At 45.7% G+C, this 25436-nt stretch overlaps 1 pseudogene; it reads right to left on the bottom strand.

Annotated features, from left to right (window-relative positions):
• Window positions 1-1811: 1811 nt before the first annotated feature.
• Window positions 1812-25436, bottom strand: LOC106571720 (26S proteasome regulatory subunit 4-like; annotated as a pseudogene).

Below are 25436 nucleotides of genomic sequence, written 5' to 3'. Positions count from 1 at the left end.
AAAACAAAATATCAGATTTTATGCGATATTCGTTGTCCAAGAAGTGTGACCGGCCTAATTCTCACGTCCAGTTTATTTTTGTCAGTGCGATTATTTTAAAAACACGCACTTCAGGCGCCACTTAGTGGTGAGTGATGAGAATGCTTCTCCCTCTGGCCACAGAGAAATCCAGTTGCAAACGCAATCAGATCCTGTCTGTCAGAACATTAATTCAAGTATTTTAATAATCCATGAAGTCTTTAAGAAGTCTCTGCCTGCAACGGAGGTTGTTAAAGTCACCCTCAACACATTAGAAGTCAATGACAATGAAGAGAAGTCCTCAGATATGTCCAGGATCTTTGCCTCCTCAGTTGACTTGAGAAATCACTGAAAGGTCAACAGTGGGCCTGTCAATCAAATCTCAGTTCAATGGTAAAATTAGAATAAATATGTACCAGAACATGGAAACAAGGTTAGCCTTTATTATTATACGACAGTCCCACATTACATAGGTTTTATTACACAGTAATAACCAGTAGTTATAACTATGTAGGCTAGCTCTGCACAACCAACAGTCTCTAATGCTGGCATGCATGGTGTGGCTCAGACATCCTCAACAGATATTATCCTTGGCAGGCCAATTGGCTCATTACAATTTGCCCCTCCTTCCTCTCCTCTCCCCTCCTATCCTGTCTCTCTGGCCCTACTATACGCTACGCTTGATTTAAAGTTTTCTTAGGGTTTGCTGAATGTGCTGCAATGTGCGCTGCGTTGCAGTTGAACTGCGTGACAGATTTAATAAGGGGGATGACGGGGAGAGCGATCAGGGCTGCGTGCGGCATTTTCACTCAATCCCAAAACGAAACTGTATGGGCTAGCGAGCGTTCTGCTGAATACAAAGTTATACATGGCCCCACATCAAGAGGAAATAAATAAATCCTGCGTCTCTGCTGCACGTGTCAAATGAACTGCAGCTGCTCAACGGCACACAAAAAGCCGATTAATTTGTGCTCTTAAACTCAGTGTACTGCAAAAGGGGTGAACATAGGGGTGAATCACTGAAATGGGGATTGGAAATGAGTCGCTTCTGAGAGGCCCGGAAGGATTCGGAGGGGCTCATTTGTTTCAGTGTGTATAACATGTATTTTTCATATCAAAGCGATATACTACACTTCCTATTGGAACAGAGAGAAGTGATGTGAGGGACTATTTAGATGTGTGTCCGGGTGAATGCTTCTAGGGTGGCTCCAAAACGACGTCGTGGGCGGGAGATACTGGAACATTCCTGTTATTAGTGGAGGTCTTCTTTTAAGCAAAGAGAAAGAGGGGAGCGAGATAGTAAAGAGAGATACGATAGTTTCAGCATCAGGACATGAGTTGCACCCTCCTCCCTAGTCCTGTTATTCTGTCTTGGGAATCAGACAGACCTCTGCAACTAAGAGGAATAGAGTGATATCCCTTAAGTCTGACTATGAAGAAACAGGGCATCTGTATAAACAGTATGCATAGTGTTGTCTGAAGTCTGAATACTACTGGAAGATGGTGATTGAGCGGAATAAATAAAATGGGATTCATTTTCCGCAAAATAAACATAGAAAGATTATTACTCTGGCTGATGAACCAGTTATGTAACCCGAACGTGGGTATGATGCAGACTGTATGCTATTGAACACTACTTCTATTCTAGCCTAGATTTCCAGGCTTCTCCAATGCAGACCAAACTTTAGGACAACTGACTACGTGACACTACCTATACTAAACAGAACACGGAGGGAAATGAGAGTAATCATACATGGAACAAGGAATAACAACACTTCTATCCCATTCAAATTCTTGTATTTATTGTCAGAGTTCATGAAGTTAAAGTAGACAACTGGAAAGGAAGCCAAACGTAACATGCAACGAAATATATCAAAGCTCTCTCTGCTCTCTCACACCGCGGACAGGGTACAGGTCAAGGGTTAAACGTCCGGGGTTAGAGGTACAGGCCCTCCGGCGTACCCTCCTGCTTCTTGTACAGCACGTTCTCCTTGGACTTCTTGAAGTCTTCGTTGGTGACCTTCATCCTGCGCTCTCTCAGGGCCATGAGGCCTGCCTCGGTGCAGATCACCTGGAGGAGGGGGAGAAAGAGAGGAGAAAGGTCAACTCAGGTCAGCCTCAAAAGATCAGGGCCTGTATTCACAAATAGTCTCGGAGTAGGAGTACTGATCTAGCATCAGTTTAGTCTTTTATGTCATAATGAATAAGAATATATGGACATGGAACACCTGATCCTAGACTTAACTCTCTCAGATCCATGACTTCCAGGAAGGAGGGAGGCATTCTGAAAGTAGGCGAACAAGGCCCAGCATTCCTGGGAGGTAGGAGAATACTTTCAGGATTTCCCTTAAAAGAACTGCCACTAGAGGGCAGCACAGTCAAGTCAAATATACTAAATCTGGTTTAGCAAGAGGCAGTTTGAGAATCATGTTTTCCCTGGAGTGGCTGCAAACACCCCTAAAGCCACACACCTAAAGCAATTGAAACCCATGGAGGCCAACTCTTTGTGGGCAGGCAGGGGGCAACAGTACTAGATAGGGGGACTACCCCATCTTAGTAGTGGTAATGCAGTGTTTTTAAAAACTTTTTGGGTAACTGTATCGCAATGACCTATGCTCTTATGAGTCTTCCCAATGACCATGCAGATAGACCAGCTACGGTCATCCTGCTGGTGTGGATGTTGAAGATCCTCTTGGTCTTCTCATCAGGCAGAGGGAACTCTATCTTTCTGTCAATACGACCTGGAAAAAACATAGGGAAGGGGGTGAGGGGCGTGGAATATCAAAGCGAGGGAGTGGCCGTTCTTTTCTACTCATTCTGATTCTAGAACAGAATACTTATTGACATTGACTCAACAGTGTGGGAAGAAAAAAAAGACGCTTTGCTCAAATGGCTTCAGTGAATGTTGTTTCTTTTGATCGGAGTCTTGTAAAGTGTTCTGAGAGCTCCATCCGTTGTTCGCTCAAGGTCAAGAGATCAGTTCCACAGATGGAGCTCAGAAGGAGGAAATTAATCTGCATTCATTTTATAGTAGAATCTCGATCCTCAATATACACTTCAACTGAGGTCGTTTTATCCCTGTCTAAGAGTCCCACTCTACCGGTCGATTTCAATATGATACACAATACGAAAATAGGTTCCATCTTTCAGATACTCATGAGAGTGTCTTACCGGGTCTGATGAGTGCAGGGTCCAGGGTCTCTATCCTGTCGGGGGCCATGATCACCTTGACATCTCCTCTGGAGTCAAAACCATCCAGCTGGTTGAGCAGCTCCAACATGGTCCTCTGGATCTCCCTCTCTCCTCCAGAGTTAGACTCATATCTACACATGGAGAGAAAAACAACGTTTAGTCACACCTAAAGGGCAGAGAAACAGTAGTCGGCACATTCCCAAATCAACCCGTCAGATCCTGTAATTGTCAATATCTAAGAGGATTTGGTTCAACCTTCGCCAAGCCTATCAGAGGGCAAGGTGGAGCTATTAAACAACCTTGCTATGCCTATTCCTATCATTTAAAGCTGCAATATGTAACTTTTGGGGCGACCTGACCAAATTCACATAGAAACGTGTGTTATAGATCTGTAATTTTCAGTGAAAGTAAGTCTAAGAAGCAGTAGATCTGTTCTATGTGCGCTATTTTTATGCTTCCCGTTCTTAAGTTTACAGTAAGGTACTTAATTGTTAAACAAAAATTGTTTGATATAAAAACTACTGCATTGGGCCTTTAAGTGGCATATTTTAAGAACATAGTTTTAGTAAGTACCGTTTAGTGCCGATGGTGTCTATCTCGTTGATAAAGACGATAGATGGTGTGTGTTCCTCGGCCCACCATGAACAGCTCTCGGACCAGCTTGGGCCTGTCTCCCTGGTACTTCTGGATCAGCTCTGAGCCAACCACACGCAGGAATGTAGCTGATGTCTGGTTGGCCACCGCCTTGGCCAGCAGGGTCTTACCTAACACACAGAGAGAGGCACAGGCACACAAACATATTAGCAGAGACGCACAAACAGGCACAGATATGCACGCACACACAGACAAACAACCTTGCACGAACCGCACCCATATTAAGTAGTATGGTCCTCTTTAGCTCAGTTGGTAGAGCACGGGGCGTACAAAACCAGGATAGTCGGTTCGACTCCCAGGACCACCCATACGTAAAATGTATGTATGCATGACTGTAAATCGCTTAAAGTGTCTGTTTAATGGCATATATTATGATATTTATTATATTGTAATATGATTTCCCTGTCCATACTGCTCGTCGCTAAGCATGTCTGAGGGATTATGTATATTGTTTTGATGTTTGTTATTATGTATTGATGGTTTATTTCATGTCCATCTTACTCACCAGTGCCAGATGCTCCGTAGAGGATGACTCCTTTAGGGGGCTTGATGCCCATCTCCTCATAGTACTCAGGGTGGGTGAGAGGCAGTTCCACGGACTCCTACAGAACAACAGCGTCACAGTCAGAAGTAGACGGAATTATTTTAGGAAAACAGTCCTAATGTTGGAAAGAAAACAGCCGTACATTGTCACCCAGAGTCACGTTTGTTTATTTTGCAAGCTATAGCACACACTATTTGACATAAAGTAGTTTTAAAAAAAAAAGGACCATAGAGTTCTGTATACTTCCGTGTTTTCTTTTTTGCCAAGGAAAATCTGGTATTGCGATACCGGTATCCTAACAAACGTACAGTGAATGACTACAGGCTGTCCAGAGAGTGTCCAGAGAGTCTAGTATAGGCTGGTACATAACGTGGTACTCATCTCATTTCAGATAAAATGCTTAAAATACTTACTAAGCAGTTACAAGGTATGACGTTTAGTGGAGTCCTCTTCTTGTACCTTGATCTCCTGGATCTGGCTGTCCTGTCCTCCTATGTCAGCGAAAGGTCTCCTGAGGGGCTTTCTCCACCTTCATCACCGTGACCAGGGGATCAGTGTCGTCCATCAGGACACCAATCACGGCATGGACCGAGAGGACAGACATGGATCAGAGAATAGGGACAGAGTCAGTCAACGTCACTCACTACTCAACCCAAACATAATAATAAATACTTTTCCCACCAAACTAATGAAATTTGCCTTTGACTTGGACACATTTTTGTCATTTAGCAGACGCTCGTATCCACAGTTAGTGCGTAAAACCTATACCCTTTTCACACTATTGTGCCCACCGAACCCAAACTATGCCGATTCAGATATTTGTTTCCACATTGTCCTTTTCAGTACGGTTCCAGCAACTATGCTGGATGCATAACCACGCCAGCCCAGTACAGCTCGGTTTGACTCGGCTCAGTAGTGCAAAAAGCCCTATAAAATATGTATTGTGTACCTTGTGGTTGACTAGTACGGAGCAGAAATATGTCAGTACCTTGTGGTTGAGTAGTACGGAGCAGAAATATGTCAGTACCTTGTGGTTGAGTAGTACGGAGCAGAAATATGTCAGTACCTTGTGGTTGAGTAGTACGGAGCAGAAATATGTCAGTACCTTGTGGTTGAGTAGTACGGAGCAGAAATATGTCAGTACCTTGTGGTTGAGTAGTACATAGTTCTGAGCGATTAACCAACATTTCAGTTATTTTTTAAATATATATTTTTAAACTAATTGACCGAAGTCGGCTCAATTATTTGAATTCCATTTCTTTCCTTTTTTTTCTGTGAGCTTAATGCGTACATTGCACAGTTTCTCTAGAGATAAATCAGATCAAGCCCGAACTGTGTGATGTAGTAAGGAGTTGTAGTTACCAACAGGCCAATATTCTACATAGTTTAGCGCAGAAAACTTGGTAATTGACAACAACCATAATCTATCGCGCGCCTACTAGTCCGGCCTGTGCGTTTCTTTTAAGCCTGCGACGTTAGGATAGTGTGGGGCAGACACAGAGAGAGAAGACGAGAGGGATAGAGAGCAGTTGCTTCCCAAGGTATCTCTACTTGAAAATACATGCTCTAAGTGGTCGATAGTTGATATTCAGCAGTCATAAAAAAGTATGCCTGATTTACTTTAAAGAACTACTAAAATAGTGATTTTGTCAGACAGCATAGGCAGCAGCACTATAAAGACTAGATGACTTGGAAGGAAATAATACAGTCATCAAATAAAAACAAATGTAACATACACAACAACTGAAATATAATTTTTTTAAAGTAATGTGAATAAATGATTAATAAGTGATTAGCAGTAATGGGCAGTCACTACCATCATGGGACTTGTATTAATTGTTTTAGTCTGTGTTGTTACAACATTCAACCCACATAATGCATATAATGTAAAAAATGATTGAACCAACCTCATAAAGCACTAATCGCTCAGCACTAGTAGGACAGAGCAGATATGTCAGTACCTTGTGGTTGAGTTGTACGGATCAGATATACACCTTCCTAATATTGAGTTGCGCCTCCCCCTTTTGCCCTCAGAACAGCCTCAATTATTCGGTGGCATGAACTCTACAAAGTGTCGAAAGCGTTCCACAGGGATGCTGGCCCACGTTGACTCCAATGCTTCCCACAGTTGTGTCAAGTTGGCTGGATGTCCTTTGGGTGGTGGACCATTAAATGATACACACGGGAAACTGTTGAGCATGAAAAACCCAGCAGCGTTGCAGTTCTTGATACAAACCGGTGCGCCTGGCACCCACTACCATACCCTGTTCAAAGGCACTTCAATCCTTTCTCTTGTCCATTCACCCACTGAATGGCACACATACACAATCCATGTCTCAATTGTCTCAAGGCTTAAAAATCCTTCTATAACCTGCATCCTCCCCTTCGTCTACACTGATTGAAGTGGATTTAACAAGTGACATCAATAAGGGATCTTAGCTTTCACCTGGATTCAGCTTGTCAGCATATGTCATGGAAAGAGCAAGTGTCCTTAATGTTCAGTACACTCAGCGTATGTTCATACCTTGTGGTTGATTAGTACAGAGCAGATATACACCGAGGAAAAATATAAACACCACACGTACAGTGAGGGAAAAAAGTGTTGGATCCCCTGCTGATTTTGTACGTTTGCCCACTGACAAACAAATGATCAGTCTACAATTTTAATGGTAGGTTTATATGAACAGTGAGAGACAGAATAACAACAAAAAATCCAGAAAAACGCATGTCTAAAATGTTATAAAATGATTTGCATTTTAATGAGGGAAATAAGTATTTGACCCCTCTGCAAAACATGACTTAGTACTTGGTGGCAAAACCCTTGTTGGCAATCACAGAGGTCAGATGTTTCTTGTAGTTGGCCACCAGGTTTGCTCACATCTCAGGAGGGATTTTGTCCCACTCCTCTTTGCAGATCTTCTCCAAGTCATTAAGGTTTCGAGGCTGACGTTTGGCACCTCGAACCTTCAGCTCCCTCCACAGATTTTCTATGGGATTATTGTCTGGAGACTGGCTAGGCCACTCCAGGACCTTAATGTGCTTCTTCTTGAGCCACTCCTTTGTTGCCTTGGCCGTGTGTTTTGGGTCATTGTCATGCTGGAATACCCATCCACGACCCATTTTCAATGCCCTGGCTGAGGGAAGGAGGTTCTCACCCAAGATTTGACGGTACATGGCCCCGTCCATCGTCCCTTTGATGCGGTGAAGTTGTCATGTCCCCTTAGCAGAAAAACACCCCCAAAGCATAATGTTTCCACCTCCGTGTTTGACGGTGGGGATGGTGTTCTTGGGGTCATAGGCAGCATTCCTCCTCCTCCAAACACGGCGAGTTGAGTTGATGCCAAAGAGCTCCATTTTGGTCTCATCTGACCACAACACTTTCACCCAGTTGTCCTCTGAATCATTCAGATGTTCATTGGCAAACTTCAGACGGGCATGTATATGTGCTTTCTTGAGCAGGGGGACCTTGCGGACGCTGCAGGATTTCAGTCCTTCACGGGGTAGTGTGTTACCAATTGTTTTCTTGGTGACTATGGTTCCAGCTGCCTTGAGATCATTGACAAGATCCTCCCGTGTAGTTCTGGGCTGATTCCTCACCGTTCTCATGATCATTGCAACTCCATGAGGGGAGATCTTGCATGGAGCCCCAGGCCGAGGGAGATTGACAGTTCTTTTGTGTTTCTTCCATTTGCGAATAATGGCACCAACTGTTGTCACCTTCTCACCAAGCTGCTTGGCAATGGTCTTGTAGCCCATTCCAGCCTTGTGTAGGTCTACAATCTTGTCCCTGACATCCTTGGAGAGCTCTTTGGTCTTGGCCATGGTGGAGAGTTTAGAATCTGATTGATTGCTCCTGTGGACAGGTGTCTTTTATACACGTAACAAACTGAGATTAGGAGCACTCCCTTTAAGAGTGTGCTCCTAATCTCAGCTCGTTACCTGTATAAAAGACACCTGGGTGTCACGTCCTGACCAGCAGAGGGTGTAGTTGTGTAGTATTTTGGTCAGGACGTGGCAGAAGATGTCTGTTTATGTTTGTTCTGGGTGTTGTGTTTCTATGTTGGTCTGTGTGGCTCCCGATCAGGAACAGCTGGTTATCGTTGTTCCTGATTGGAAGTCATATATTTAGGAGTATGTTTGTCACTTGGGTTTGTGGGTGGTTGTGTTAACACTGCTATGATTTTGTAAGTAGCCTGTTAGCCTGTCTGGAGTCGTTCGTGTTTATTGTTTTCCCGTGTATGCTTTATTCTAAAGTAATTAAAAGATGAGTATTCATATCCCGGCTGCGATTTGGTCTATTCAACACAGCAACACTTATGACAGAACCACCCACCTAAACAAGACCAAGCAGCGGAAAAAGGAGAGGAACACTGAGTATATGGACTATGGTGAAGAATGGACTTGGGAAGAGATTCTGGATGGGGCTGGACCTTGGCACTAGGCTGGGGAATACCGTCGCCCACGGGAGGAGTTGGAAGAAGCTAAGGCAGAGAGGTGGCGATATGAGGCTAGGACCACGCTGGCGAGGAAGCTGGAGAGGCACCCCCAAGAAATGTTTTGGGGGGGGCATACGGGTAGTTTGGCTAGGCCTAAGAAGAGCCATAAGACAGCTACCCATGAGTATATGGAGGAGCGTATGAGGTGGAGGGCACCGTGTTTCGTTGAGGTGCGCACTCTCGCCCATACGCACGCACAGTCCGGTGCGCGCCATTCCAGCCCCTCGCAGATGCCGTGCTAGAGTGGGCATCCAGCTTGGTAGGAGGATGCCTGCGCAGCGCGTCTGGTCGCCGGTACGCCTCCTAGGACCAGGCTACCCTACTCCCGCTCTACGCATGGCAACCATCAGGCCCCTGCACAGCCCAGTTCGCCCTGTACCAGCACCCCGCTCGTACAGGGCTGCTAGTTCCATCCAGCCAGGACGCGTTGTGCAGGCGGTGCGGTCAAGGCCACCTGTGCGCCTCCATGGCCCAGTCTTTCCGGTTCCCGCCTCTCGTGCTAACCCGGAAGTGAGGACCTCCAGTCTGGCACGACCAGTACCAGCAACCCGGACCAAGCTTCCCATTAGTCAACCTAGTCCTATTCAGCCTGTTCCCGCTCCTCGCACTAGTCCTGGGGTGCGTGTATCCAGCCTGGTACCTCCTCTACCAGCCCCACGCATCAGGCGTCCAGTGCGTCAGCCCAGCCTCGAGAGCTCGGCACCAGTGTGCAGTCCAGAGTATCCGGCACCAGTGTGCAGTCCAGAGTATCCGGCACCAGTGTGCAGTCCAGAGTATCCGGCAACAGTGTCTAGTCCGGTACCGAGGGAGTCTGCCTGTGACCCGGAACTGAGGGAGTCTGCCTGCGATCGGGCACCAGTGTGCAGTCCAGAGTATCCGGCAACAGTGTCTAGTCCGGAACCGAGGGAGTCTGCCTGCGACCCGGAACCGAGGGAGTCTGCCTGCGACCCGGAACCGAGGGAGTCTTTCAGCGATCCGGTACCAAAGGAGTCTGTCAGCGATCCGGTACCAAGTGAGGCTGTCTATGATCAGGAACTGAATAAGTGGATAATTAACTATGAATTAACTGAGTCTGCCTACAGTATGGAACTGAAGGAATCTGCCCATGATCCACAACGGAGTGAGTCTGTCTACGACCCGGACCCCAAAGAGTCTGCATACAACCTGGAGGGCAGGAGGCCGGAACCAGAGCCACCTCCAGGATAGGTGGGTTGGAGAGGGGGGGTGTAGCACAGTGTCGTCGTTGACGGCAGCCACCCTCCCTTCCCTCCCTTATTGTTTAGGGGGTATTTGTTTTTGTATTGTTGTGGTTTTTGGGGATTTTTGTGGTTTCTTTTTTGGTGCATTCGGGGTGTGCACCTTTGGGGGGGGGGTACTGTCACGTCCTGACCAGCAGAGGGTGTAGTCTTTTGTGTAGTATTTTGTGTAGTATTTTGGTCAGGACGTGGCAGAAGATGTCTGTGTATGTTTGTTCTGGGTATTGTGTTTCTATGTTGGTCTGTGTGGCTCCCGATCAGGGACAGCTGGTTATCGTTGTTCCTGATTGGGAGTCATATATTTAGGAGTATGTTTGTCACTTGGGTTTGTGGGTGGTTGTGTTAACACTGCTATGATTTTGTAAGTAGCCTGTTAGTCTGTCTGGAGTCGTTCGTGTTTATTGTTTTCCCGTGTATGCTTTATTCTAAAGTAATTAAAAGATGAGCATTCATATCCCGGCTGCGATTTGGTCGTTTCAACATGGCAACACTTATGACACTGGGAGCCAGAAATCTTTCTGATTGAGAGGGGGTCAAATACTTATTTCCCTCTTTAAAATGCAAATCAATTTAGGATATTTTTGACATGCGTTTTTCTGGATTGTTTTGTTGTTATTCTGTCTCTCACTGTTCAAATAAACCTACCATTAAAATTATAAACTGATCATTTCTTTGTCAGTGGACAAACGTATAAAATCAGCAGGGGATCAAATACTTTTTTCCCTCACTGTAAAATGTTGGTCCCATGTTTCATCAGCTGACATAAAAGATCGGCGAAATGTTCCATTTGCCAAAAAAACACATTTCTCTCAAATGTTGTGTACAAATTTGTGTACATCCCTGTTAGTGAGCATTTCTCCCTTGCCAATATAATCCATCCACCTGACAGGTGTGGCATGTCAAGGAGCTGATTAAACAGCATGATCATTATACAGGTGCACCTTGTGCTGGGGACAATAAAAGGCCACTCTAAAATGTGCAGTTTTGTCACACAACACAAGTTCTGAGGGAGTGTGTAATTGGCATACTGACTGCAGGAATGTCCACCAGAGCTGTTGCCAGAGAATTGAATGTTCTCTACCACAAGCTGCCTCCAACATTGTCTTAGAGAATTTGGCAGTACGTCCAACCGGCCTCACAACCGCAGACCACGTGTATGTCGTTAACTCAGTAAAATCTTGGAAATTGTTGCATGTTGCATTTATATTTTTGTTCAGTATATGTCAGTACCTTGTGGTTGACTAGTACGGAGAAGAAATGTCAGTACCTTGTGGTTGAGTAGTACGGAGCAGAAATATTTCAGTACCTTGTGGTTGAGTAGTACGGAGCAGAAATATGTCAGTATCTAATACGGAGCAGAAATATGTCAGTACCTTGTGGTTGAGTAGTACGGAGCAGAAATATGTCAGTACCTTGTGGTTGAGTAGTATGGATCAGAAATATGTCAGTACCTTGTGGTTAAGTAGTACCGTGCTGCCCGGCTCCAGCGGGTCTTTGTTGACGAAGGAGAGGATGCTGATGTAGTGCTCAGATCCCACTGATTTAGACACGATGACATGGTTGTCATCGATGATCTCCTCCTGGTTCCCCACAGACATGGGGGTTCCCCTCAGGTCATCCACCTTGGACCTCTCCTCCTGCAGAAGAACACACAGGAAATACATGTTAGACACAAGAACTTTATGATTTGAATTGACATAATCTACTGGCTCTTTACCTCCTGTTTCTCATCCAGGGATTTCATCTGTTCTTGCTTCCTGATAATCTAAAGTAATAGCTGTAGTATTATATAGCACTATGTTCAGTACCTCCCTTTTCTCTGCTCTATAGTTTCATATAATAATTGTATTATACAGTATATCTCAATGGTCTACTCTGTAGTCTACTCTGTACCTCCCGTTTCATCTGCTAGTTCCTGATAAAGTAAAGTATTATATATATATATATATATATATATATATTCATTCATTTTCATGCTCATCAAACCATTCAGTGACCACTCGTGCCCTGTGGATGGGGGTATTGTCATCCTACGGGGGCATAGCCAGGGTAGCGAAAATAATGGCCTGCCCAGCATTTGTATACATGATCCTAAGCATGATGGGATGTTAATTGCTTAATTAACTCAGGAACCAAATATCTGTGGAAGCACTTGCTTTCAAAACACTTTGCATCCCTCATTTACTCAAGCGTTTCCTTTATTTTGTCAGTTACCTGTATCTCAATGGTCTACTCAGTACCGCTTGTTTCTCCTTTTGGGGTTTCATCTAGTTCCTGATAAACTAAAGTCAAATAGCATTATATGTAATATAGTATTATATATCTCTATGTTCAGTACCGCCTGTTTCTCTTCCAGGGGTTTCATCTACTCCTGGTTCCTGATAAACTGATAAACTCCTCCATCAGCAGGTAGTCTTTGATCCTCTCCTGCGTCAGCAGCGTCAGCAGCTTCAGCCTGCAGTGGGTGTGAGGGGTGACTGTAGAGGGAGATACAATACGTTATCAATATAGTTTTTCTTGACAAGCGAGTGAGTGAGAAATGACATAGCTAGAGAGTTAGGAATGACGCAGAGACAGATACTAGATATTGAGCCGATGGTTCCGTTTTAAAGAGAGATTCTTTGTCCTAAGTGAGGTGACATAACAGAGTTACCCAAAGGTAGCTTGCTAGCCGCATCTGGTCCCTTGCTATTTTTCTTCCTCTTCCCAATTCTGGTGAGGATGGGAGACTTATACTTCTTCTTCTCCTATAAACATATGATATGGTTACATCTTTAGTGACAGTAGAATAAAACAGGTTAACACAGACATCTGAAAGATCCAGGTGAGGAGATGATGTTGTCAGAGGCTCTGGTTGTTGCTATGTCATTCTCACCTTGTCATCCTTCTTACCTCCTTGGCCTCCACTCTGGCTTTGACCCTGAAATTATAAACACACACATTAGCTAAGTTAGCTAGCTAGATATCCTGTTTAACCTTGAATAAGACTTAGTGTTGGTAGACTTTATTGGCTAACTAGCTAGTTAATGTTACTTCAGCTATTTAGCTGCTGACGGGTTATTTGAGTTTACCACAGACTCAACATGGAGTACTAAATGCTTAGGATGATTAAGTTAGCAATTGCAGCTATTTATTTCATGATTGGGGTGTCAGCATGAAAGCTAGCTGCCGCTACCGGCAAACAATGCTGTAATTTTATTCAATGGAAGACGAGCTGTTAGCTAGCTAACGTAACGCTAAACTTAGCTGACAAATAGTTTATTTAAATTTTTTAAATTTATTTTTATTTAACCAGGTAGGTTAGTTGAGAACAAGTTTTCATTTACACATGTGACCTGGCCAACATAAAGCAAAGCAGTGCGACACAAACAACAACACAGAGTTACACATGGAATTAACAAGCGTACAGTCAATAACACAATAGAAAAAATAAAGTCTATATACAGTGTGTGCAAATGGTATGAGGAGGTAAGGCAATAAATAGGCCATAGTAGCGAGTAATTACAATTTAGCAAATTAACTCTGGAGTGATAGATTGGCAGATGATGATGTGCAAGTAGAAATACTAGTGTGCAAAAGAGCAGAAAAGTAAATAAAAACAATATGGGGATGAGGTAGGTAGATTGGATGGGCTATTCACAGATGGGCTATGTACAGCTGCAGTGATCGGTTAGCTGCTCAGATAGCTGATGTTTAAAGTTAGTGAGGGAAATATAAGTCTCCAGCTTCAGCGATTTTAGCAATTCGTTCCAGTCATTGGCAGCAGAGAACTGGAAGGAAAGGCGGCCAAAGGAGGGGTTGGCTTTGGGGATGACCAGTGAGATATACCTGCTGAAACGTGTGCTACGGGTGGGTGTTGTTGTCGTGACCAGTGAGCTGAGATAAGGTGGAGCTTTACCTAGCAAAGACTTATAGATGACCTGGAGCCAGTGGGTCTGGCGATGAATATGTAGCGAGGGCCAGCCGACGAGAGCATACAGGTTGCAGTGGTGGGTGGTGTATGGGGCTTTGGTGACATAACGGATGGCACTGTGATAGACTGCATCCAGTTTGCAGAGTAGAGTGTTGGAGGCTATTTTGAAGATGACATCACCGAAGTCGAGGATCGGTAGGATAGTCAGTTTTACAAGGCTATGTTTGGCGGCGTGAGTGAAGGAGGCTTTGCTGCAAAATAGAAAGCCGATTCTAGATTTAATTTTGGATTGGAGATGTTTAATATGAGTCTAGAAGGAGAGTTTACAGTCTAGCCAGACACCTAGGTATTTGTAGTTGACCACATATTCTAAGTCGGAACCGTCCAGAGTAGTGATGCTAGACGGGCGGACGGGTGCGGGCAGCGAACGGTTGAAAAGCATGCATTTAGTTTTACTTGCGTTTAAGAGCAGTTGGAGGCCACGGAAGGAGAGTTGTATGGCATTGAAGCTCGTTTGGAGGTTTGTTAACACAGTTTCCAAAGAAGGGCCAGATGTATACAGAATGGTGTCGTCTGCGTAGAGGTGGATCAGGGAATCACCCGCAGCAAGAGTGACATTGTTGATATATACAGACAAAAGAGTCGGCCCGAGAATTGAACCCTGCGGCACCCCCATAGAGACTGCCAGTGGTCCGGACAGCAGGCCCTCCGATTTGACACACTAAACTCTGTCTGAGAAGTAGTTGGTGAACCAGGCGAGGCAGTCATTTGAGAAACCAAGGCTGTTGAGTCTGCCGATAAGAATACGGTGATTGACAGAGTCGAAAGCCTTGGCCAGGTCGATGAAGACGGCTGCACAGTACTGTCTTTTATCGATGGCAGTTATGATATCGTTTAGAACCTTGAGCTTGGCTGAGGTGCACCTGTGACCAGCTCGGAAACCGGATTGCACAGCGGAGAAGGTACGGTGGGATTCGAAATGGTCAGTGATCTGTTTGTTGAGTTGGCTTTCGAAGACTTTAGAAAGGCAGGGCATGATGGATATAGGTCTGTAACAGTTTGGTTCTAGAGTGTCACCTCCTTTGAAGAGGGGGATGACCGTGGCAGCTTTCCAATCTTTAGGGATCTCGGATGATACGAAAGAGAGGTTGAACAGACTGGTAATAGGGGTTGCAACAATGGCGTCGGATCATTTTAGAAAGAGAGGGTCCAGATTGTTTAGCCCAGCTGATTTGTATGGGTCCAGGTTTTGCAGCTCTTTCAGAACATCTGCTATCTGGATTTGGGTGAAGAAGAAGCTGGGGAGGCCTTTGTGCAAGAAGCTGCAGGGGGTGCGGAGCTGTTGGCCGAGGTTGGGGTAGCCAGGAGGAAAACATGGCCAGCAGTAGAGAAATGCTTCTTGAAATTCTCGATTATCATGTATTTATCGGTGGTGACAGTGTTACCTAGCTTCAGTGCAGTTAGCAGTTGGGAGGAGGTGCTCTTATTCTCCATGGACTTTACAGTGTACAAAACTTTTTGGAGTTATAGCTACAGGATGCACATTTCTGTTTGAAAAAGCTAGCCTTTGCTTTCCTAAATTACTGCGTGTATTGGTTCCTGACTTCCTTGAAAAGTTGCATATCGTGGGGACTATTAGATGCCAGTGCAGTCCACCACAGGATGTTTTTGTGCTGGTCGAGGGCAGTCAGGTCTGGAGTGAACCAAGGGCTATATCTGTTCTTAGTTCTACATTTTTTGAAAGGGGCATGCTTATTTAAGATGGTGAGGAAATTACTTTTAAAGAACAACCAGGCATCTTCGACTGACGGGATGAGGTCAATATCCTTCCAGGATACTCGGGCCAAGACGATTAGAAAGGCCTGCTCGCAGTAGTGTTTTAGGGAGCGTTTCACAGTGATGAGGGGTGGTGGTTTGACCGCGGACACACAGCGTCGCTGAGATCCTGATTGAAAACAGCAGAGGTGAATTTCGAGGGCAAGTTGGTCAGGATAATATCTATGAGGGTGCCCATGTTTACAGATTTAGGGTTGTACCTGTTGTACCTGATGAGGGGTGGTGGGTTGATCGCGGACACACACCGTCGCTGAGATCCTGATTGAAAACAGCAGAGGTGTATTTCGAGGGCAAGTTGGTCAGGATAATATCTATGAGGGTGCCCATGTTTAAGGATTTAGGGTTGTACCTGGTGGGTTCCTTGATCATTTGTGTGAGTTTGAGGGCATCTAGCTTAGATTGTAGGACTGCCGGGGTGTTAAGCATATCCCAGTTTAGGTCACCTAACAGAACGAAATCTGAAGATAGATGGGGGGTTATCAATTCACATATGGTGTCCAGGGCACAGCTGGGAGCTGAGGGGGGTCTATAACAGGCGGAAACAGTGGGAGACTTATTTCTGGAGAGATTAATTTTTTTAATTACAAGGTCGAACTGTTTGGGCATAGACCTGGAAAGTATGACAGAACTTTGCAGGCTATCTCTGCAGTAGATTGCAACTCCTCCTCCTTTGGCAGTTCTATCTTGACGGAAAATGTTGTAGTTGGGGATGGAAATCTCCGAATTTTTGGTAGCCTTCCTAAGCCAGGATTCAGACATGGCAAGGACATCAGGGTTTGCGGAGTGTGCTAAAGCAGTGAGTAAAACAAACTTAGGGAGGAGGCTTCTGATGTTAACATGCATGAAACCAAGGCTTTTTCGGTTACAGAAGTCAACAAATGAGAGCGCCTGGGGACACACAGGGCCTGGGTTAACATCCACATCACCTGAGGAACAGAGGAGGAGTAGGATGAGGGTACGGCTAAAGGCCATCAAAACTGGTTGTCTAGTGCATTGGGGACAGAGAATGAAAGGACCAGATTTCTGGGCATGGTAGGATAGGTTCAGGGCATAATGTACAGACAGGGGTATGGTAGGGTGCGGGTACAGTGGAGGTAAACCCAGGCAGTGAGTGACGATAAGAGAGGTTGCATCTCTGGACGCAGTTGTGCTGGTTGAGGTCACCGCATGTGTGGGAGGTGGGACAAAGGAGGTATCTGAGGCATGTTGAGTGGGACTAGGGGCTCCGCAGCAAACTAAAACAATGATAACTATCCTAAACAACAGTATACAAGGCATATTAACATTTGAGAGAGACATAAAGCGTGGCATAAAGCAATAATAGGTGTTGATTGGGTGAGCTAGCTAAGACAACAACGGGTAAGACAACAACAGCTAATCAGCTAAGACAACAACAACAGGTAAAATGGTGATGAATGGCCAGAGAGGGTCAGTTAACTGCACACAGGGCCTGAGTTCGAGGCTGGGGCCAACAGATAAACAAAAATTAAACAAAATGGAGTACTGTGATTAATGAACAGTCCAGCAGGCATCAACTATGTAGCCAAGTGATCATAGGGTCCAGTGAACAGCAATAGATGAAACAGGGAAGCTGCTGGGTAGTCGTTGCTACGCTAGCAAGCGGGAGACGCAGCATTCAAAGTTAGCAGGCCAGGGCTAGTAGAAGCGTCTGCTCCAATGTCCGGCAATGGCCGGTTGAGGGCACAACGGATGGAGTTACATTGGCAGACCAGTCCTTGTGTAACGGCAGGCTCCTTGTCGACAAAGGGTCCAGGCCAGTTGGCGAAAGAGGTATTGTAGCTGTAGTAATTTTGTTTGCTAGCCGGGAAATGCGCCTGGCTGAGGGTTTTTAATGAGGGTTTTATACAGCCAATGTGTTTCAAAAATGTAACAACTACATCAAATCTTATTTTCTGTATAAAAAAACTGCCAGATCTCTAATATCAAGCTACACAAATTTGAAGCTAATGTTAAATCCTTGTACTACTTAATCAAAACATGAGCCATAAATACATTTGCTTGTTCACTTACCATTGCTGCTTGGCCCTCTAAATTGACGTCTCAACGATAAGCAATGTGGGACGCATTTTTTTTATTTTACAAAAGAAGATAAGGCCTCGTTGACCTACAAGTCTCCTCTCATAAGGTACATTTGTCACAGAAATATAAAATATGAGCAATTCAGGTGTCATACAATAACATGACTCATACAACTAAATAGATGGTAATTTAGTGGATGGGCCATATTAGCTTTGCTTTGGTAAAGCAAATTTACAAGGTTAGCTAGGAAACTAGCTTTACTTTGTTACATTGAATTGCAATTATCATCATTAGTATGAATATTACAGAGTGGGAACCTAAGTTTCCATCAGTTTCCCTGTGCCCTAATTAGGGAGGGGCAAGTCAGAAAGAATAAAAGCGTCCCTTCGAGCTGTTAGCAGTTGAGGGTTGGACAACTCAATGCATAGAAGATGGTGGTGGGCTTGGAAAGGAGTTTCATAGAGTTTGAACAGCTAAAAGGACCTGAGGATAGTGGATGACTGTAGGTTGAGTACAGGGCGTAGCATGTCTCTTGAGGAGGCAATAAAGAGATTTAGACTTGGAAAAGTGGAATATTCTCAGAGTTGGTAATTGGTTAAGGAAGAATGATTGGGAGATGAGGTGAGGTTGAAAAGACTGAGGGAGGCAGAGGATGGGTGGGAATCTATTGAAGCCGCCAGTAATAACAAGGCAGAGGGTATGTCAAGGAAGATTGGTGTCAAGTTTAGAGTGAGCTGGATGCCAGTTTGAGTTCTGGAGGTGAAATGGAAGAGGTGGAAGGTGTGGTGAGGAGCTCATAACCATGTTTATAGAAGAGTCTCAGTTATGAGGCTTACATCTAATGGTTGTATAAAATGAATGAATAAGGATTAAGCTATTTGTGAGATGATGGGATGCTATGTAATGATGTTAATGTGAGAGAATTGTATTTCTGTTTAAAGTTTCACTAAGTCATTGGCACGCCCCCAGGGGCACAGACAGGACCTGGCGTCATGAGACAGCCTTCTATGTTCCGAATGAAACCCCCACCTAGGTTTTCTATCACCAGACCAGCTTACCTCGATAACAAGAGGGCCAAGGTTTGAGAGGAGACAGAGCTTACCTCAATTACGAGACGGCTAAAGGTTGCAGACCAGCTTACCATGAGAGGGCCAAGGTTTGAGGAGAGACCATAAACCTGAGTATAAGCTAAGGTTTGAGTAGATGGCTGAATCTTTTAACCATAACGTGGTTAAACTCTTAGACTATCGATACCGACAGAATAAGAACAAGTCTTTGATATTAATTACTAGTCTGCAGCTAGGAATTCGGTATCATTGAACGCGAAGACCGACAACCGCCTAACCACTATTCTATCATGACATGAATGAATGTCACTCTGAACTATCCATTCTAACCACGAGAGAGAGAGAGAGAGAGAGAGAGAGAGAGCGGACAAACTCTCCAACAGAAACAAACTTTTCAACAGAAATCCCGACGACACACTGAGCGTAAATATATATATTGATTGCAATTATTCCCGAATGAGTGAGCGTTCAGGTGCAAAGGATTAGCATTTCAATTGTTATAATTATCAACTCTGTAGTGCCTTCTCAGCTGACCCCTACTCCCCTTTTGTCTAACAAGCCGCCATACCGGTTTAGCCCACTAGGGCACATTCTCCTATCATTTCTTTGTAACCATATCTACTTTGTTTGTTTGTTATGCATTTCTGTGAGTACTTAGTAAATAAATGATTTTAAGACAATTGATGTATGGATGACTCATAGTGAAGACTGGGTTCGTGCAGATAACCAACAATTTACGACGTTTGGAATGAGACTAACGTGAGGTAAATAATAATTCATTAATTCGAAGACTAATTGATTAAAATATCTGAAAGTTATATTAGGAAAATTATAACTTTGTAATCTGAATATTTTCCTTGGTGCCCCGACTTCCTAGTTAATTACAGTTACATGATTAATCAGTTTAATCGCGTAATAATAATTACAGAGTTATTTAATAAATAAGTCTTCAGTTTTAATGATGCCAAAGACACGACACATGGGTGGATTCAGGTTTTGTGGAAAAGATGGTGGGTGCTGTTGAGTCAGTGAAGGTAACCTGAAGTGGACTTGTGATGTTTCTTCAGATCAGAGAGAGCAGGCGCTCTGTGTGACTCAACTTGGGGAAGACCTGTATCTTGCTTTATGCTTAGGTATAGGGCACCATTGAAGGGAGTGATTTCTGGGGTAGTGTTAAGTGTGGAGGTGGAGCAATTGAAGTTGGAGATTTCATGTGTTTGTGACGTTTGGTGCGACACAGATCTGGTGGAGTGTCACGTCCTGGCCAGTATAAGGTTAATTGTTTTTGTAGTTTGGTCAGGACGTGGCAGAGGGTATTTGTTTTATGTGGTTCGGGGTGGTGTGTTTGTGTAAAGGGTGTTTGATTTAGTATTCCCGGGTTTTTGGTTGATGGTCTATGTGTTTGTATTCTATGGTTAGTCTGGTGTGTGTGTTTCTATGTTTGGTTAATTGGGGTTGGGACTCTCAGTTGAAGGCAGGTGTTGTCTATCTGCCTTTGATTGAGAGTCCCATATATTAGGGTGTGTTTGTGTGTGTGATTTGTGGGTGATTGTTCTGAGTTTAGCCTTGTGCCTTACCAGACTGTCTGTATTTCGGTCGGTCACTTGTTTTGTTATTTTGTACGTTCATTTTGGAAGTTAATAAATCTCAAGATGAGCATACACATACCTGCTGCGTTTTGGTCCTCAATTTCCAACGACAAGCGTGACAGAATCACCCACCAACTATGGACCAAGCAGCAGAAGAAGGAGCAGAGGGACTTCGAGTTGGACTGGCGGGAGAAGTGGACCTGGGAGGAAGTTCTGGACGGGGCCGGACCTTGGCACCAGGCTGAGGATTATCGCCGCCCGCAGTGGGAAATTGAGGCAGCTAAGGCAGAGAGGCGGAGGTACAAGGCCAAGTACGCGCTGAGGGAGAAGCACGAGAGGCACCCCCAATAATTTTTTTGGGGGGGGCACACGGGTAGTTTGGCTAGGCGTAAGAAGAGCCGGAAGCCAGCTACCCGTGGTTATATGGAGGAGCGTATGGGGTGGAGAGCGCTATGTTTCGCTGAGGAGCGCACTATTTCACCCATACGCACGCACAGTCCGGTGCGCGTTATTCCAGCCCCTCGCAGGTGTCGTGCTAGAGCGGGCATCCAGCCTGGTAGGAGGATGCCTGCGCAGCGCATCTGGTCGCCGGTACGCCTCCGAGGACCAGGCTACCCAACTCCCGCTCTACGCACGGCTACCATCAGGCCCCTGCACAGCCCAGTCTGCCCTGTACGCGCACCCCGCTCGTACAGGGCTACTAGTTCCATCCAGCCAAGACGGGTTGTGCAGGAGGTAAGATCGAGACCGACTGTGCGCCTCCATAGCCCTGGGTTTCCAGCTCCTGTCTCTCGTGCGGACCCGGAAGTGCGTCAACCCAGTCCGACTCGTCCTGTTCCCGCTCCCCGCACTAGCCTGGAGGTGCGTGTTCATAATCTGGTAAGTCCAGTACCAGCACCACGCACCAGGCTACAAGTGCGTCAACCCAGCCACACCAGTCAACAGTCGTCATCAGAGCTGCCCGCCAGTCAACAGTCGTCATCAGAGCTGCCCGCCAGTCAACAGTCGTCATCAGAGCTGCCCGCCAGTCAACAGTCGTCATCAGAGCTGCCCGCCAGTCAACAGTCGTCATCAGAGCTGCCCGCCAGTCAACAGTCGTCATCAGAGCTGCCCGCCAGTCAACAGTCGTCATCAGAGCTGCCCGCCAGTCAACAGACGTCATCAGAGCTGCCCGCCAGTCAACAGACGTCATCAGAGCTGCCCGCCAGTCAACAGACGTCGTCAGAGCTGCCCGCCAGTCAACAGTCGCCAGAGAGGTCAGACTGCGCTGAACTGCCGGAGTGGCCAGACTGCGCTGAACTGCCGGAGTGGCCAGACTGCGCTGAACTGCCGGAGTGGCCAGACTGCGCTGAACTGCCCCGAGTGGCCAGACTGCGCTGAACTGCCCCGAGTGGCCAGACTGCGCTGAACTGCCCCGAGTGGCCAGACTGCGCTGAACTGCCCCGAGTGGCCAGACTGCCCAGACTGCCCCGAGTGGCCAGACTGCCCAGACTGCCCCGAGTGGCCAGACTGCCCAGACTGTCCCGAGTGGCCAGACTGCCCAGACTGCCCAGACTGTCCCGAGTGGCCAGACTGTCCCGACTGCCCAGACTGTCCCGAGTGCCCAGACTGCCCAGACTGCCCAGACTGTCCCGAGTGCCCAGACTGCCCAGACTGTCCCGAGTGCCCAGACTGTCCCGAGTGCCCAGACTGTCCAGACTGTCCCGAGTGCCCAGACTGCCCAGACTGCCCAGACTGGCCCGACTGTCCCGAGTGCCCAGACTGGCCCGACTGTCCCGAGTGCCCAGACTGGCCCGACTGTCCCGAGTGCCCAGACTGGCCCGACTGTCCCGAGTGCCCAGACTGGCCCGACTGTCCCGAGTGCCCAGACTGGCCCGACTGTCCCGAAGCTGCCCAGACTGGCCCGACTGCCCCCCGGCGACTGCCAGACTGGCCCGACTGCCCCCCGGCGATGCCAGACTGGCCCGACTGCCCCCCGGCGATGCCAGAGTGGCCCGACTGCCCCGACAGCCTGGAACGGCCTGAGCCGGAGCCACCTCCAGAAATAGGTGGGTTGGGGAGGGGGGGTGTAGCACAGTGCCGTCGTTGACGGCAGCCACCCTCCCTTCCCTCCCTTTAGAAAAGGGCCATTTTTTTTGGTGTTGCTTGGGGTTATTTTTTGTTAAGGTGCTTCTGGGGTAGCACCTTTAAGGGGGGGGGGGGTACTGTCACGTCCTGGCCAGTATAAGGTTAATTGTTTTTGTAGTTTGGTCAGGACGTGGCAGAGGGTATTTGTTTTATGTGGTTCGGGGTGGTGTGTTTGTGTAAAGGGTGTTTGATTTAGTATTTCCGGGTTTTTGGTTGATGGTCTATGTGTTTGTATTCTATGGTTAGTCTGGTGTGTGTGTTTCTATGTTTGGTTAATTGGGGTTGGGACACTCAGTTGAAGGCAGGTGTTGTCTATCTGCCTTTGATTGAGAGTCCCATATATTAGGGTGTGTTTGTGGGTGATTGTTCTGAGTTTAGCCTTGTGCCTTACCAGGCTGTCTGTATTTCGTTCGGTCACTTGTTTTGTTATTTTGTACGTTCATTTTGGAAGTTAATAAATCTCAAGATGAGCATACACATACCTGCTGCGTTTTGGTCCTCAATTTCCAACGACAAGTGTGACATGGAGAGTGTGGTGAAACAGATATTTTGAGCTTTGAATTACTCTTAGATGATAAAGTAATGTTTGGATATGAGTTAGGCTGTTAGAGCTTTTGTGCTGAATCCACTGCCTAGAAGGCCAGCATCCCGGAGTCGCCTATTCACTGTTGATATTGAGAATGGTGTTTTGCGGGTACTATTTAATGAAGCTGCCAGTTGAGGACTTGTGAGGCGTCTGTTTCTCAAACTAGACACTCTAATGTACTTGTCCTCTTGCTCAGTTGTGCACCTGGGCCTCCCACTCCTCTTGCTATTCTTGTTAGCGCCAGTTTGCGCTGTTCTGTGATGGGAGTAGTACACAGCGTTGTACGAGATCTTCAGTTTCTTGGCAATTTCTCACATGGAATAGCCTTCGTTTCTCAGAACAAGAATAAACTGACAAGTTTCAGAAGAAAGGTCTTTGTTTCTGGCCATTTTGAGCCTGTAATTGAACACACAAATGCTGATGCTCCAGATACTCAACTAGTCTAAAGAAGGCCAGTTTTATTGCTTCTTTAATCAGAACAACAGTTTACAGCTGTGCTAACATAATTGCAAAAGGGTTTTCTAATGATCAATTAGCCTTTTAAAATGATAAACTTGGATTAGCTAACACAACGTGCCATTGGAACACAGGAGTGATGGTTGCTGATAATGGGCCTCTGTACACCTATGTAGATATTACATTAAAAAATCTGCAGTTTCCAGCTACAATAGTCATTTACAACATTAACAATGTCTACACTGTATCTCTGATCAATTTGATGTTATTTTAATGGACAATTGTTTTTGCTTTTCTTTCAAAAACAAGGACATTTCTAAGTGACCTCAAACTTGTGAATGGTAGTGTATGTTTCAGTAAGTTTTGCTTCTTAGCGTTCAGAGCAATGGTTATCAACTGTACTGCAGAGATGGAACGTAAGTCACAGAAAATACATGTTGTGGTGGCAGCTGCAGAGACTTCAGAAGTTTTCACAGGGTGTGTTGAGTGATGTCCTGTCCTCTAATGTCGTTGCCCTAGGGTAGGATCAGATAGGGTTAAATTAGTGGAATAATGTGGTGGGTTTTAAAGAGTGTAGGGTGGTAGGGTAATAAAAAAATAACATTTATTTTATTTTTCCCAGTTCCCCTTTCCCATTTTGTATCACACAGTGTAATGGATTTATACTATAGTTCAGTTCGGGGCGGTAATGCAACATATTGGATGCCAACCACCTGTAAACCCCACCGAAGAAGTTAGCAGTTGAAGGCAGGTGGAGAAATGGCAAAAGTAGGTGTAAACTAGAGCTTGAATCTAATGGCGGTAGACTCGAGGAAGATTTGACTTTTGTCCAAAAGAATGGAAAACTGAGCAAAGTTCTGGTGGAAAACAGAACCTAGAGTTCTGCTAATATCTCCTGTTATCTGGTAGGGGTATGTTTTTTTTTTTTTTTGAAGATGAACAGAGCTCAATACCAAACTTCACGAATCCGTTTGGGATATCCAAAGTGGTGGATAAAGTGGTGGATTAAGTGAAAGCTGTGAGGATCAAAAGGAGTGGGCTTGTTCAGATTTTTTGTATTTCAGCAGAACAGAAAAGGCATGTTGCTTCTCACCCGATTTGAGAAATATGCCGTGTCTTCGTAGCTGTTCGGAGTAGGGCACCTCTCAATGGGTTAATATCTGCCGTCTCGTGGGAAGTCGATGTTGCTCTAATGAAGAATATCCCAGGTGTGGTCAACGCAAGTCGGATGAATTGTGTGGTGAATGGAAACAAGGAAAAGAGGCTGTGAAAAGGGTTGAGGGACCGAGTTGTTCAGAAAGTTCAATGGTGGCGGAGGGGCCTTCACCGCAAGCTGCAGAGTTTGCCTCTCACCGGCAAGACCCAGAAACTTTACATGTAAAAAAAAGGTGGACTTTGTGGCCAAGGTGGAAAAGAAGTCCAGAAAGATTGACGTCATTGTGTCTACGGCAGAGCGGTTCCTGGAATTACAAGATTTCTCGGCGGAGGAGTTACATGGAGAATTGTCTCAGGCAGTACCACCCTCAGGCCCCAGAACCTGAGTAGAGATTTATGTCGTTTTTTTGTTGACTGTGGGATGATATTTGTTACACTCTTTATTTTTATTTTTTGTGTGGATTAATGACTCACCCCTGTCCAGTTGGTGGCGGCAATGCACTTCAT

Source organism: Salmo salar, chromosome 15 (genome assembly GCF_965601325.2).
Source record: "Salmo salar chromosome 15, fSalSal1, whole genome shotgun sequence".
In the NCBI taxonomy this organism is placed as follows: Eukaryota; Metazoa; Chordata; class Actinopteri; order Salmoniformes; family Salmonidae; genus Salmo; species Salmo salar.
The sequence above is the reverse complement of the archived record's forward strand: the minus strand, read 5'-3'. Positions and strand labels throughout refer to the sequence as shown.